The 16,781-nt window shown below is 36.0% G+C and overlaps 1 protein-coding gene across 1 annotated transcript in view; it reads right to left on the reverse strand.

Annotated features, from left to right (window-relative positions):
* Positions 1-13,217, reverse strand: part of LOC115218245 (inositol hexakisphosphate kinase 1) — a 122,052-nt gene extending 108,835 nt beyond the window's left edge. Inside the window, exon 1 of the mRNA XM_029787980.2 lies at positions 12,701-13,217. The gene's annotated coding sequence lies outside the window, so the exon portion shown is untranslated. The remainder of the gene's footprint in view (positions 1-12,700) is intronic.
* Between the last annotated feature and the right edge of the window lie 3,564 nt (positions 13,218-16,781).

The raw sequence follows: 16,781 nt of genomic DNA on the forward strand, positions 1-16,781 counted from the left end.
TCTTCTACCATAGCCTCGGGCCAACCAAAGCCTTGCGAGTGGATTTGGTAGACAGAAACTGTGTTTGTGTGTCTGTGTTTGTCCCCCACAACATCGCTTGACAACTGATGTTAGTGTGTTTACGTACCCGTAACTTAGCAGTTCGGCAAAAGAGAGCGATAGAATAAGTACTAGGCTTACAAAGAATAAGTCCTGGAGTTGATTTGCTCGACTAAAGGCGGTGCTCCAGCATGGCTGCAGTCAAAATGACTGAAACAAGTAAAAGAGTAAAGAGTATCCAGTTCTCTAATGACTCTGCCAGTTTGCCATCTATTGACATGTCTGTGAACCAAAAGTCATCTACTTTGTCTTTGCAGTCAGGATGTTTTGCAAACTATCATATTTAATATAATATACATATTAAATATATATACCAGATGTTAGCTGTTAGATAAACTTTATATTACATTGCACTTTTACTTTTGCATAATTAATTTAATTTTTCTTATTTTATTCCTTTGATAATTATTTCGACCATTGCAAAAATCCAAATGACTCCAAAAAAATAATTTAATATTCATAAATGTAACATTTAATTGGTAAATAATCATATGTTTCACATTACTATGTGATTTGGTTACTCACCGGGGATAAAAAAAATGTCTATAATTCTTCCTGTTATTTGTTATTAAAATGAAGTTTTGAAATTATAAATATTTTGATGAACAGGGAATTGGCAAAAATAGCAGAGTTGAAGTTCAAGTCACATTAAGGTTGAACTAAGCTTTGATGTCTCAGGGGATTAATAAAATAAATACCAAGCAACTACCTTGTTGCACAAGTTACCATCATCATCGTCATTTACATCCATTTTTCTATGCTGGTATGTGTTAGGTGGATTGTTACAGTTCAAGTCAGTGAGTGATGACTCTTACACAGCTTTTGAGACAGAGATTAAACTTCAATGTTGAAAGGAGTAAGATGTGACTTCAAGTCACATCTCTGTTGCATCATTGCAAAAGAGAAAAGAAAAAAAAAACAAGGGGACCTAGCACTGAAGTGGGCTTAACGATTTAGCTGCTATTTCCTGCATGTCAAGTGACCACATAGAGGCTTACTCATTGGCTTATGATTCACTTATTAATCTACAAAGGTGATAAATCTCAGAAATTAGGAAATAATTTGTTAAGTTGAATCAGAAACTCAGTTAATATTTACCTTCACATGGTTCACAATTACTTTGCGGAAAGGCATGAAAACTCAAAACTTCACACTGGCCCTTCTCATACCCAAAATTTTAAGCTACATTCATATTTGCATGTAAATATGAAAGTATGATAAGACAACAAATGTACAATGAAATAAGAAGGCAAGGAAACAAACAGGCAGAATCAAAGTATTACAGAGAACTCCATGTGGTACTCTGGTTCTCTGCATTTTGAGTTCAAATGCTGCTGAAGTCAATTGCTTTTGTCCTTTCAGGGTTGATAAATAAAGAAGTAACAGGCAAGTAGTTGGGTCACTTCTGTTCTCTCTCTCTCTCTCTCTCTCTCTCTCTCTCTCTCTCTCTCTCTCTCTCTCTCTCTCTCTCTCTCTCTCTCTCTATCTATCTATCTATCTATCTATCTATCTCTCTCTCCTTCTCTGGATTACACATGCAATTCAAGGATCCAGTGTTGTCACACTGTGTCTTAATGATTCAGCCTGAGAATTGTATTAATAATACATGTGTCTGTAGAATACTCGGCCACTGACACATTAGTTTCATGAATAAGAAATTCAGTTAATCTAACAATTGCAAGCACATCTGTGAGAAGTCATTACCAGTTAGGAAAAAGCAACACAAAAACATCATCGCTATACATTCCCCCTATTTCCCTATGGTAATGCCATAGCGAAATTCATTTGCAAGTCAAAATATGATAATAATTTTCCTTTTTAAAAGCATCACTAAGTAATAAATATAGAAAATGCATAATGAAAATATGCAAAACCTGATGAATGATAATACAAATCTATTTGATAAAAACTTCTGAGCAATGTAAACTATATTTGGGCATATGAAATTAACTTCAAACTGCTAACATTATGGTTACATATTTATGATAAATGACTGACTTAGAAAATGCTTTTAATTAAATCAAGATAAAATACATTACGGACTTTTACTTTCAAACTTGGAAACAACTCATTTTTTTGTTACTTTTTTTTTTTCATGCTACTACATAGGGGGTAATTTTTTGCATATCTCAGCATTTACAATCTGCATAGAAAAGTGTTGCAAATTTGCATACAAAAACAAATATAGTCATGTAGAAAAAATATTATCACAGCTTTGATCACAAATTTCTGTAATAAAAAAAATGCAAGGAAAAAAAAAACAATAATAAATAACAATAAATGTAAAAATTTAGATTTGTATTCTTGGAGTTTTTCTCATTTTTTTTTTTTTTTTGAAAAATTTGACTCAACCCCATCATCAGTGAGACAGATGAGGAGTTAATTCTGAGTAAAAGGTGTGTCACAAATCATATCTATAAATAAGTGTAATGACTATCTGCTTTGCTGGAAGTCTGCTTATTAAAAAGAAGGTGTTATGGTCTCATGAAGCTTATTATCCTAGATTTAATACTACTTCAAAGTTAATAGGCAATTCTGTTATTGAGTAGGGATTGTAAGTAGTATGTTTCTTTCTCTATAAGAAGACTTCACACAGCAAACTAATTAAACATCTATTAGTAATACAATGCTCTCATCACTTACAGCAAAGTATATATCATCATCATCATCATCACCACCATCATAACCATCTTTCCTACTTACCAAAACTTCTATCTTTGCTAAGTTTACCTCAAGACCTCTTGATCTAGATTTAGCTTCCATGCCTGGAATTTTCATTCTAATTCCCCTATAGCATGCTGGGCGAAATGCTTAGCGGTATTTCGTCTGCCATTATGCTCTGAGTTCAAATTCCACCAAGGTCGACTTTGCCTTTCATCCTTTTGGGGTTGATAAATTAAGTACTAGTTATGCACTGGGGTCAATGTAATTGACTCAATCCCTTTTGTCTGTCCTTGTTTGTCCCCTCTATGTTTAGCCCCTTGTGGGCAATAAAGAAATAATAAACATACATATATACACACATGTATATAAACACACATATGTATGCATGCATGTATTTGCACACACCATACACACGCACACTCTCAGGTGGTATCAGTTTCCAACTATTTAAAATTAGTAACTGAGAGTTAGGTAACTTGACTATCGATAAAGTTTAGTGGATTACTACTGAGAGGTTCAACAAACTATGAGTCTTGGGTTCAGGCAACTAGGGTCTCATCAACACAGACAGTTAAAATCAAACTGTGTTTTTAAATTCCAGTTGAAGTGTCAATAACTATCATCATATCCATAACCAAAACATGCCACTCAACTGGGTCAGTCTCTCTACTTAAATATAAGTAGTAAACAGAAATACAGTTCACTGATGCAAGAAGCAGAAGCACAGTATAACTGCAGAGTATTTCATTACTTGGTAATGCTAACTTACAATTATTGGATTTGGGTCAAAATATTATATAGTTGTTAAAGATAGTGTTGATATGTGAGACTATCAGGATATCAAAGACAACCAACTGAGGGCAGATTGTTTTATATCACCTAAATAGATACTATGAGCCAATGAGACTGCTTCTATGTAGTCAGTCGATGTGCTAGAAATAGCAAACTATCAATGGCAATATGGATGAATGCAATAGTTAATTATTCTAGATACATAATATCTGGGAATAAGATAGCTATGACAGGAATGCTTTTGAATAAAGGCCTCCTTGATTAGGATTGACCTGGGGCTAAACAATACTTCTAACATAAGGTCACAAATCTGCTAGGAAGAAAACAGTCAATTACATCATCTTCAATATTTGACTAGTACTTTATTTTATTGACCTCAGTGGGATTTGAACTCAGAATGCAATGAACCAGAACAAATACAGCAAGGCATTTATCCAACACACCCAGGATTTTGCCATTCTGCTACTCTAAATCTAGTGCTAAATAATGTTTATAATATGGAAGTGCTTGCAAAGCCAACTTCAGTTTAACTTGAAGAGAAAATTAAATTTTAATATTCTAACAACATATCCAGGGAGAGATATAACTCTCATTTGATAAATGAAACAGAAGTCATTTGTACCAAGTAGTGGCTTTATATTGGGTCATCCCATAAATAATGTGGTTTTTTCAACTGCATGAACTAAAAGACAGAGAGGGTCGGTATAAACTACATGCATCAACTTGCTATAAAAGCAGGTACCTTGCCCTTATTCTTAGTGCAAGTTTTGAAGAGTACAGTTTGATTTTAACAGTTATTTTTTTCAAAGCTAGTATGAATGTGAAAAAGGAGCACATTTGACATATTTTGCTTTATGAGTTCCATAATATTAATAATGCAACAGAAAGTGTGAGGAATATTATTGCAGTATATGAGGATCAGACAATAAGCGTAAGCCAGTGTCAACGGTGGTTCCAGAAATTCCAAGCTGGAAACTACAGCCTAGAAGATGTGCCTCGTCCTGGAAACTTGATGAGGACATCCTGCAAACCCTGGTGGAACGAAATTCCATCATAATTGTTGAGGAACTAGCAGAGAAGCTTGGATTTGGTCATTCAACCATTCATCGACACCTGTGTGCCATCAGAAAATGACCATCTTCAGTTTCAAGACAAAAGATGTTCTTCCATCAGGATAATGCTTGGCCACATACAGTGAGGATGTCATGCCAAAGGCTGGAGCAGTTTGAACAGAAAACGATGCTCCACAAACCATATTCACCAGACATTGCCCCATCTGATTATCTTTTATTCTGCAGTCTTCAAAATTATTTGGACGGTAAAAATATGAATTCTGTAAATGAGGTCAGAACAGTACTGGAGGAGTATTTTTCATCATGGACAAGTGAATTTAGGAAGAGGGGCCTTGCAAGTCCAGAGAGATGGAAGAGCATTGTAGAAAATGAAGGAGAGAAAATTTTAGATTAAAAAAGAACTTTGTTTATCTTAATTTCGACAAATAAAAGAAATATGAAAAAAACCGCATTATTTATGTGATGACCCAATATTTTATTCGTATTCGCATTTGTTCTCACCCCAATCACCTACACTTCCATAATCTGCAAGTTATATCATAGTATATCACATATATATATATGTGAGAAAAAAGAAAATAGAGAAATTGATGTATAGACATAAGTTCATAAAAATGAAATTTTTATCCCATTTTATATTGATTGGAATATCTTTGAATAAACTGATGTCTTTATGCCAATTTCTCCATTTTCTTCTTTTTTCTCATTCATAAATACTTAAATACCAATATACACCAATGCAAAACTAAAGTATTCAGTTTTCAATGGAACACTGGTATAAACCAGAGAACTAGGATGCAAACATCTCTTAAAGGACAATAGGTCCTTGGCATAATTTATATATAAATATAAGTATTATACTGTATATGAAGTATTATATATAATGGGTTATAATTATTTTGTAGTAACAAAATAGCAGAGTGAATAAGGTACTGAACTGCGAATTGAAAATCTTTTAACTTCAAATCTACTGCAAGCATTTTATTAGGTTTCTATGTGGGATACTGTGTTTGACATGCCTCAGTTAATCCACCTGTTAGTAATAGGCACCAGATCATCTGAGAATTTTGTCTGTGATAGATTAATATTTTACACTGTCTATCTCTATTCACTGTCATTCCATTGAATTTTGTCCAACCAAATTTGATGACTGGCATCTGTGCTAGTGGAGCGCTAAGAGTACTATCCGAGCGTGATCGTTGCCAGAATGGCTAACTGGCTTCCGTGCTGGTGGCACGTAAAAAGCACCATTCGAGCGTGATCGTTACCAGTGTCGCCTTACTGGCACGTGAAAAAACATTCAAGCAAGATCGTTACCAGTGCCACTGGACTGGCTACTACTGTGCAGGTGGCATGTAAAAAACACCATTTGAGCATGGCCGTTGCCAGTACCTCTTGACTGGCCCTCATGCCGGTGGCATGTAAAAGCACCCACTACACTCTTGGAGTGCTTGGCATTAGGAAGGGCATCCAGCTGTAGAAACTCTGCCAGATCAAGACTGGAGCCTGGTGCAGCCATCTGCTTCGCCAGTCCTCAGTCAAATCGTCCAACCCATGCTAGCATTGAAAGCAGACATTAAACGACAATGATGATGATGATGATGTTGACATTGATATGATTTTAGGATCTAAAATTTCCACCTGCCATTGGAACATCCATAGAAACATAAGTTGAAAGCTTCATGTCACCAAACAGTTTTAGGGGGCTGCTTCTATTTATACTAAAACTTGGTTGTAGCTGTGTCATTTCATGTAAATTTAGTATTTTAATTCTGTTAGTGAGGTTTTTAACCAGTAACCAGGTTAACAAGAAGAAAATGTATCCTGTATCAAAAACAAAGAAAAATAATTTCTCTAATACTACAATAAAATTTTCCACAATCCTTAATGCTAGATATAGTAACCAACTCTCCCTCAAGTCACACTCACCTGTCTTACATAAAGGAAGCACATATTGTATCATATAACCCTAGTTCAGCTTTTGAATAATACATCAAGGACAAATCGGTTTAGTAAATTCCAACCCTTTAGAAAGATGTCAACAATAGCTACAAAATGTAAGATAAATTGACTCAACTAAAATTCAAGCCTTCATTACAGATTGAGCTTCACAAATGCTTGCCATTTCTCTACAGAGTAATTATATTTAATTGCAATATATTAAACCCCATTGATACCAACCCACCTGAGACCATCCTTGGTACTACAATACACACTTCATCCTTTAAAGTGATCTAAATTTAAACTTTCCATCAGGACTTCATGTCTACCAGATTAATAATTGAAACAAAGTGTATTTCAAGAGAAATATGGCAACAAAATGGTTAGATTTCCTGGAACTATCATTAATACTTGCGCAAAATTCATAAAGTCAATGTTAAAACAGTGCAAAAAAATTGCATCAAATTTCAGGTGTCACAAAACAGAATCAGATGTTATTCTCATTTATAACCCTAGAAACTGTGTCATCCAGTTCTAGTGAGTCACAAATACAAACAACAAACAAATAAATAATAGTGGAACTATGTAAATTAGAGAGAGATGCTGATAATTTGACTTGTACCATACAATTACTCATAGCGTAATATGGATTTGTAGGCAACATTAACTTGCCTTAAAGACTGAGTGCAAGTGAAATGAGATTTACAGTTGGAATTTTCTGACTCAATTCCAACCATTCTGAGGATTGACTTTAGCTAGTTATTCTTTCTAACAACAAAATGGACATTTTCATAGCCTTTTCCCAGTGGTTTGAAAGTAAAACAAGGGAAACTGAAACCCAGAACTACACCATCTAGCATCACTCTATCGTTACAAGAACTGATTTTGTGAAATCTACTACATATGTGGGAAATTCTGTCTGTAGGTGTATTTGTGGAGTTTCATCAATTTTGATGAAACTGAACACATGAGTAGAACTCATGTCTGGAAAACTCATGACATACTCAGATTGTGGGGAAAAAAATCGATAATAGGGCCCCTGGAAAGGATCTTTATATATATCTAATATATTTTAAAAACCAAGGGAAATTCGCCCCTGGAAGGGATCCTTATATATAGCCAAGGGAAATAACCCTTTCATTTTCTTAAATTAGCAATCACACCCACTTCATGGCCATTTTTGTTCCTGTCTGTTTCACATGAGGATTGATCATTTGAAGTCATCAATGACATCAACAGGGAGGAACAACTCAATCAGGATGATACTGAAATACTTGGACACAAGAAACAATCAAAGAAAATAGTTGGCTGCTGAGCCAATGTGTATAAGGTAGACAGTTCATCTAACTTTTAGTGGTAATGTACGGAGGGGGCAATACCTAAGGAGTGGAAAGGGACAATAGAAAGGAAGAGTAGCTTGAAGTAAACGAGGAAAGATATGGAGAAGTGATTGAGGGTGGCTCCAAGATTTCAGGAACAATATGATATTAAATTGTGTAGAATGGCAGTAGCCCCAAGCCATGCCACAGACCCACTCAAACTAGGCCAAAAAGCAAAAAAGCAAGCCATAATAGTCTTTCATTTTGCTAGATATAGCAGCCAACTCTCTCTCAAGTTACACACACCTGTCTTATACAAAGCAAGCACATATTGTATCATATAATCCTAGATATACTATGTCTGGGAAAACAAAAAGTAAAACACATGATAAGGGGTGGAATTCCATTGAACAGAACTGAACTACAACTAAGCACCAACAGACATTAAAACAATGATGATGATGTTTCCTACTAAGAATTATAAAAAAGGGTTCCAAACATGACCAGCCTACTTGTAGTGGGTATATACAACTATATAAATTAATATGTCCTTTTACTTATTTAGGATGGTAGAGTGTGATACCACCACCCAAGTTTCCATATATATACATACACACATATATATGTATATATATATATATAATATATATATATATATATATCTGTAAATGTAATATGTGACAATTATTCGGTAGCAATTGTCACATATTACATTTACAGATAAATTCCTCTATTTACATAATATCAAGGTCTCTTTCTTTCTTTTGTTGTCTTACCATTTTTATCAATATATATATATATATATATATATATATATATATATAGAGAGAGAGAGAGAGAAGAGAGAGAGAGAGAGAGAGAGAGGTATGTTGATGCAAACAGGAAATACAGAACTCAAAATGTGAGCATATGTATATTGTTATTAATATTTAGCAGAAGTAAAAGAGTGATTCAAGGTCAGGTAGTTTTGTGTGTTGGCACTTATCAAACTAGTTTCATAAGTGCCAATGCACGAAACTCTCAGACCTTGAATCACTCTGTTACTTCAGCTAAATATTAATATATATATATATATATATATATATATATATATATATATATATATATATAATATATATATATATATATATATTGTTATTATGTTAAACTATCATATATCCAAATTTGGTCAAATGCATTTTTTTTTTCAAAATTTTTGCTTGCAATAGCCAGTTCTTTTGGTCAAACTATCGTATCTCCAGCTGCTTTAGATGCCAAGACATCAAAAATTGTCAAAGCATAGTAAAACGATTTTGTTATGGAATGGTGAAATTATTTTTTCGTTTTCTGGAAAAGCAACATTTTGGATTTACGACACGTTTGCATAATAGAAACGATATATATATATATATATACACACACACACATATATATACATATGTATATACATACACACACATACATATATGCATATACACTCAAACATATATGCATATACTCACACATCATCATCATGTAACGTCCGTTGTCCATGCTGGCATGGGTTGGACAGTTTGACCAGAGTGGTAAGCTGAGGGGCTGCACCAGACTCCTGACTGCACCAAACACCAGACTGATTTGGCATGGTTTCCACAGTTGGATACCCTTCATACTGCCAACCAGTCTGAGAGAGTAATGGGTGCTTTGCCACTGGCACGAGTGCCACTTGCATGACACTAGTATCTGCCACAACTACAATTTCATTTGGCTTGATGGGTCTTCTACTCAAGCACAGCAGATTACCAAATGTCTATCATTTTGCCACTGCATATATATATATATATATATATATATATATATATTATATATATATATAGAGAGAGAGAGAGAGAGAGAGAGAGAGAGAGAGAGAGAGCAACATATATAGTTCTATCAGCATATATATCAGTGGTTTTCAACCAGGGTTCCGCCAGTACAGTCCAAGGGTTCCGCAAGAAGTTACAAAAATGCTAAAATCAACACTAATTTTTAATTCTCCTGTGCAGATATGTGTGCATAAGACAATTAAATTATTGCACAGGGGTTCCTCGAGCCAGTGGAATGTTTCCTTGGGGTTCCGCTCCAGCAAAAAGGTTGAAAAGCACTGATATATATAGATACATGTGCATGTGTGTGTGTGTGTGTGTGTGTGTGTGTGATGTTTATTTTAGTGTAAATTTACGTATAAAAACAATAAACTGAACGATCACTCAGTACTGTTCAGAAGAGTACTTTTTTTTCTTTTTTACAAAAAATAAAGTTGTTGTAACATCGACGATGGTAAGCAAACCAAAACTTCGAAGTCACTATTAACATTTTCTTTACACACAACGCACACATGTGCGTATATATAAATAAGCGTGTATGTGTGTGTGTGAATAAACAGGTGAACACAAACATTTCTTGTAAGAAAATAAATTGAAAGTAGTTGGTATTTTGGTGCCCGGTGCAAGCAAAGTCGCTTCATTTTAAAATATCAGAAGATTAATTAAAACTATAACGAGTACCATTACTAATTAGTAGATATATTGACAAAAAATATATAAGTGACGGGGGGGGAGGAGAACAGAGATCTGTGGCGAGTTGTAGCAGTGATGTGCAATTGTGGTTGTTACTGCAGAATTTTTGAGCAAAACGATCCGCCAACACAATAATACTAGGCTACTATAGAGTGCACAACTAACAGCTGTTAGTGCTCTCCCCCTCTCTACTTATTTTATATTACACTGCACAGCAGGTTTCCCCCCACCCTCTCTATTCAATCATATTCTGTATATCAACTGTTCCCCAGACTCTCTTCTCTCTCTCTCTCTTTCAATCACCATATCTCTTTTGAATTCATCCACCGAATTTCCAGTACCATCGCACACAAACACACATACACACACACACACACCTCTGTCTTCCGCTTCTTGCAAGAAGACTGGTGAAGGATAAACATAACGATTCTCTCAGCAAGAAATAAAGATGCCAGTTCACTTCGTGGGATACCTCTTGGCTTCATTATAAACACAGCTTTGTATCTGTGTATCATATGTATGAGTGAGAGAGAGAGACAGACAGACTGTGTGATGCTAAGAGAAAGAGACAGATTATACAGAGAATGCGATGCTAAGAGAAAGAGAGAGAGGCAGATATACAAAGAGTGACAGACAGACTGTGTGATGCAAAGAGAAAGAGACAGATTATAGAGAGAATGCGATGCTAAGAGAAAGAGAGAGACAGATATACAGAGAGAGACAGATATACAGAGAGAGACAGACAGACAGACAGATATACAAACCAAAGAGAGTGAGAGAAAATATATAGAGGAAGAGGATAAACGGACAATGAGAGGGTCTGGCAGAGCCATTCCTAATACGCTGAGTGACGTGTTTGGTTCTATTGTCAGCTGTAGAAAGACGCAAGTTGCTATTTGCGTAAATATACGGCTGAAAAGCTACAACAATCGACGTACTCAAAAGCCTTTGTATATACAACTAATTAGACACTAGAAGTTTCCTCTTCCTACTGTGCCTGATTGTTTCTGGTTTCAGGAATAGACATAGAACCAGAAAGTCGATCATTTTCTCTCTCCTCGCGGAAACTACCATATTTAGTTAAGCGTACGCAACTCTAGAGAGTGTTTTTTACCCATATAATGGCCATGTAGTGAGGGATCAAAGCAACATCGCTCCAACATCACAAAATGATCCCTCAATTCTTTTTTTCACCCCACCCACCCCCACACTATATCATCAAAACATATTTCTTAAATTTATAAATAAATAAAAAAAAAAGAATCGTTAAAGAAAGAATTAATACCCACCCCCATTTCTTAGAAGATTATTTTTTTTTAATCAATGTTAATTATGCAAAAAAAAGGGAGGAAAATACAAAAGAATCGAATAAGAACAGTGAAGATGAATGATATATACATACATATATATATATATATATATATATATATATATATATATATATAGATAGATAGATAGATAGATAGATCAGATTCCAATTAGAATGAATGGGGAGCGCAATATAAATACCAATCATATATTGGTGTTGACAAGCTCGAGTATCCCTCCACTGGAGGAGACCTTAATTTAAGAAATATCTAACCCCAAAAAAAAAAAAAACGCATCATTCGATTAAGTATTATTATATATGTATGATTAACACGGAGAGACAAAAAGAAAAAAAAAAAACAGAGGTGATCCCGTTGAAGATAACGTTTAACGTAATACCGTTTAGGTTATAGCTAATTTATATATATATATATATATATATATATATATATATATATATATATATGGATATTTAGGTAGGTCGCTGCACTCATAGCTAAAGACAAATCCACACCCACCCATTCTCGCATATTAATCATACACTCACAACAGAAATCAATGATTCTTTTTTTTTTTTTTTCTTACTCATCTATAAAACCTTCTAGATTCATCAAGAACCATCATGTTCTTCATGGTGACGGAACGACCTTTCCCCCTCTCTCTCTCCCTCTCTCTCTCTCTCTCTCTCTTTCCACACACACATACATACATACATACATACACATATGTATGTGTGTGTTTGTGTTTATGTCAAGTAAAATAGAAAAAAAATAATTTTTAAGGTTAAAACTGAGTACATTTTAGTAGAGTATATATATGCTTTATTAAATTTTTATAAGGAAATGGTTGAAAGTGACTCCGAAGTTTCGGCCTGCTCACCTTCATTACAGTGTGTGTGTGTGTAGTTTGTATACCATCTTATACAAGAAATGGAAGATAATTAAAGACAATATAAAACCAGAGAAGAAATGGTTTAAACTCGTCTTACCTTGTCTATCGTGGCAGAAATTACTTAAGGTTGACTTTAGAAGCAGAAATTCGGCGGTGGGCGCCAGTGTGAATGATATTCCTTTGAATCTTTTCTCAGCTCTTTTTCACTTAATGATGGTACTGTAAATTAATTGTAAAAAAGGATTTGTTTTGGTTTGCTTTTTTTTTTTAAATAAAAAGATAAGGCTTAGGGGGGAAAAACACTTTAAATTTCAGTTGTTCTGTGTGTATTAGTTACAAATATCTATGTATCTATGTATGTATATATATTACACTTGTAAAGGGTTATGTATTATATTGTTGTTAGATTGTGGAGCTCCATTAGTGTTGAATATATAAAATAAGAAAGGTTGCATCATTTCATAAACGTGAATGTGTTCTTCCATAGCGATAGAATGGTGGCTAAAGAAGCTATTGCTCTGAAGAGCAAGGTCGGAGGGAATTAGAAGATACAAAGACAGAGGTATCTAGGAAAAGAGAGAGTGATATAAACATAAATACAGAGAGAAGGAGAGAGAGAGAGAGTAGAAGGTAGTTATTGATTTAAATGAAACTGGAAAATAACAATGAGAAGGTATTAATGCCTCAAGCTAGTAATTGCTTCTCTAGTGATGATAGTAGTAGTTGCAGTATCCACTTGTATCTATGTGCATCGTACACACAAATGAATATATACTAATACATGCATATATATATATATATATATATATATATATATAAACTGGCGTATATATATATATATATCTGTGTGGGTAAATAGATGGTTGGTGTTAATGTAAATTGTTCGCAAACAGTGTGCATTTAAAAGGAATAGGTTTCAGTCTTAGCAAACAACCCATGGCTCTATAGTACTGTCTCTCCGTCAAGCGTATAGGCCTGTATATGATGTGCGTGTCCCTAGATGACCACGACTGTGTCGGTGTATGTGCATGGGTATGTGTGTGTGTGCGTGTGTGTATGTGCATATGTGGTTGTGTGGTGTGGCTGTGAATGTAATTGTTGTGGTTGTGGTTGTAGTTGTGTACCAGCATTGCAATTAAAACAACTCCAGACTCTGATAAGACGAACTAACTGAGAAATACCGGGCGGTAGGCAAATACTCCAGAAATAAGAAGTATTGGTTAGCAAGTTGTAACAACAGCATAAAACACACACACACACACATGCATCTACACATACGCACACACACATACACACACTCACACGCAAGAACACCTTTGGTACGTGAGTGAGTAAGACATGAGATTTCGGTAGGCGGGTGTTGTTAGTGATGAGTAAGTTTTGTTGCTGTCAAGGTGCTTGTAGCAGAGGGAAAGTGCACACTAGCAATTCTGCTGTTGTTGCTGTGGCTGTGGTTGTTGCCTTTCGTGATGATTATGCTGACGATGATGATGATGATGATGATGATGATGGGTGTGGGAATGCGAGGTAGTAGGGTTGATGATGATTACGACGACGATGACGATGATGCAAGCAAAAGTTTACAATAACAATGAGGATGATAGCGTGGTGGTGATGGTGGTGGTGGTGGTGGGACGATGATGATGATGATGATGATGATGATGATGATAGTAATGGTAGCAGCGGTTGTGATGATGATGATGATAACGGAGATGATGTTGAGAGTAATAATGCGGTGAGGGAAAAACACTTGTTGCATTTGACAAGAAATATGGAAACAAAAATTAAATTAATTCAAGACATAAATTCAAAGTTAAAGAATAATATTGGTTTTAAATTTTTGGCACAAGATCAACAATTTCGGAAAAGAGGTAAGTCGATTACATCGACCACAGTGCTCAACTGGTACTCATTTTATCGACCCCGAAAGGACGAAAGGCAAAAATCGACCCCCAGAGGAATTTCAACTCAGAACGTAAAGTCGGAAGAAATACCGCTAAGCATTTTTTCCGGCACGGTAAATAATAACATTGATTGATAATCATTGATACTACACCGCGAATTTGCTAATGCAAAACCAAGTTGACCTCACCGAGATTTGAACACAGAAAGAGTTGGTTAGTTTATTTCCCCGTAACTTAACAGTTTGGTTTTAAAGATCTACAATTATCAGGCTTTAAGTATCAGGCTTTAAAAAAAGGGGTAAGTATCAGGCTTTAAAAGTATCAGGCGTTAAATTATCAGGCTTTAAAAGTATCAGGCTTTAAAAAAAGGGGCAAGTACTGGGATGGATTCGTTTGACTAAAACCCTTCAAGGCGGTGCCCCAGCATGGCCGCACTCCAATGACTGAAACAAGTAAAAAACAGACGTGTTAAAAAATACTGCAGGGCAATATGCTCCAGAACTCTATTGCTTCGACCGTCCGCAGTTCTTCGGTACAAAGCCGTACCTTTTGGTGATGGGGGCGGTTACATTAATATATGACTCGGTATTTAATTGGGATTTCATTCATCAACTCTGGAAGGATGAAAAGCAAAAATGACTTCAGCGAATGAGCCAACAATTTTTTTCAGGGAAAAGTTTAGTCGATGCAGTGGACCCTATTACTTGACTGGTACTTTATTTTAACGACCTCGGAGGGATGAAAGGCAATGTTGGCCTCGGTGGGAAGTGAATTCAAAACGTTAAGAGTCAGAGCAAGTACCGCCAAAGCATTTCGTCCGACGCTCAAACGATTCTTTCTTGGCCACAAGAACGACGGTACAAGAGACGTTGCAAAGAGCATTTATATAAATGGTGGAAGGGGAGTAAACAAAAAAAATATAAGCATGAAAAATGCGCGCGCGTGTGTGCGTGCATGTGTATGCGTGTGTTTGTGTGCATGTGTGTGTGTGTATGTATGTGTATGCGCGCGCGTGTGCGTATGTGTAGATTGATAGATAGATAGATAGAGATCCCAAGAGCGGAATACACACAAAGGTGAAGCCCTCTCCAGGCTGTGTTCTCCAGCCTGCAAGCGCATGCCGAGTTTAAGCTTATTTGTCCGGGCTATACTCTGAACTTTCATCATATTTACTGAAGTACAGCATGCAACTCACCACCTCACCTTCCTCCCACTGCAGAATTTGAAGTTGTTGAAGAAAATATCAGTCCGCAATGCTTTCAATCTTGTCCGCCATACAACTTTCGGCATGGCCACCACATATAGGAAAACCGACATCACCTTTCCGTAACTAATAAAGAGCTATAGAGTAATACTTACGCTGGTTTCGGCTAATAATTAACTCCATCCTACACATGACAACAGCGGTTCGACAAAACTCTGCAATGGTCAGACAGTGAACAAGTTTGTGTAAGCGATTTATTTGATTCGCACGAATTTCGTCCAGACCTAGCTACCGATGTTTCAGTACCAGTAGATTTATTTCGAACTGCCCTCAGTAGTACATTGAGACCATGAGTTTCTAGAAGCTTTCAATAGCTCACGAGTTAAAATTCAAATGAATAGATCTTTCGGTTAATCTTCACCGACGCCCGAGATCTCTCTGAGAATATCGTCGCTTTTTTCTTATAACTAACCATCGATAGATTGAATATGTTGACATATCATCGACCACATTACCCGACTGCTGAGTGTCTGGCGATGTCCCAGATGTCAAGCATCCAATTTCAGACCCCGCTTGACTTAGGACAACAATTAAGTCAAAGGAATTAACTGTGGGGGGAAAAATCGTTCCTCATAAATGGTTATAACATCTGACCAGCGCTCAGGAATTTCAGTAGGCGCTTCAACGTGAGCGCATGTCCGCACATCGTCAGCCATGGCGTACCGCGTCTTTTACAAAGGTCTTGGCGGCAGATGAACCTTTTGACCTGTGGAACATGTCTGTTATACAAGAAGCCAAAGAGCAGACGCTCCAATCTTGACATATAAAAACTGGGCAAAGCACGACAGTCATTGGAGGTGATGTATGTTTACCATATTTGATCACAATGCTTGTGACTTCGTTCCAGTTCCTATCTACCTGATGATTTGGCCCGCACGCAGTCCTAAGCACTTTAAGACAACAGAAGATCCAGATCCAGTGAACCAAGACCGCGGCTGGTGTGGACTATCTTTTTTAAGAAACTAAGTTGCAAGATCACTGATATGTCTTGGCTAATGCATCGTTCTGTT

Source organism: Octopus sinensis, linkage group LG13, assembly GCF_006345805.1.
Source record: "Octopus sinensis linkage group LG13, ASM634580v1, whole genome shotgun sequence".
Taxonomy (NCBI): domain Eukaryota; kingdom Metazoa; phylum Mollusca; class Cephalopoda; order Octopoda; family Octopodidae; genus Octopus; species Octopus sinensis.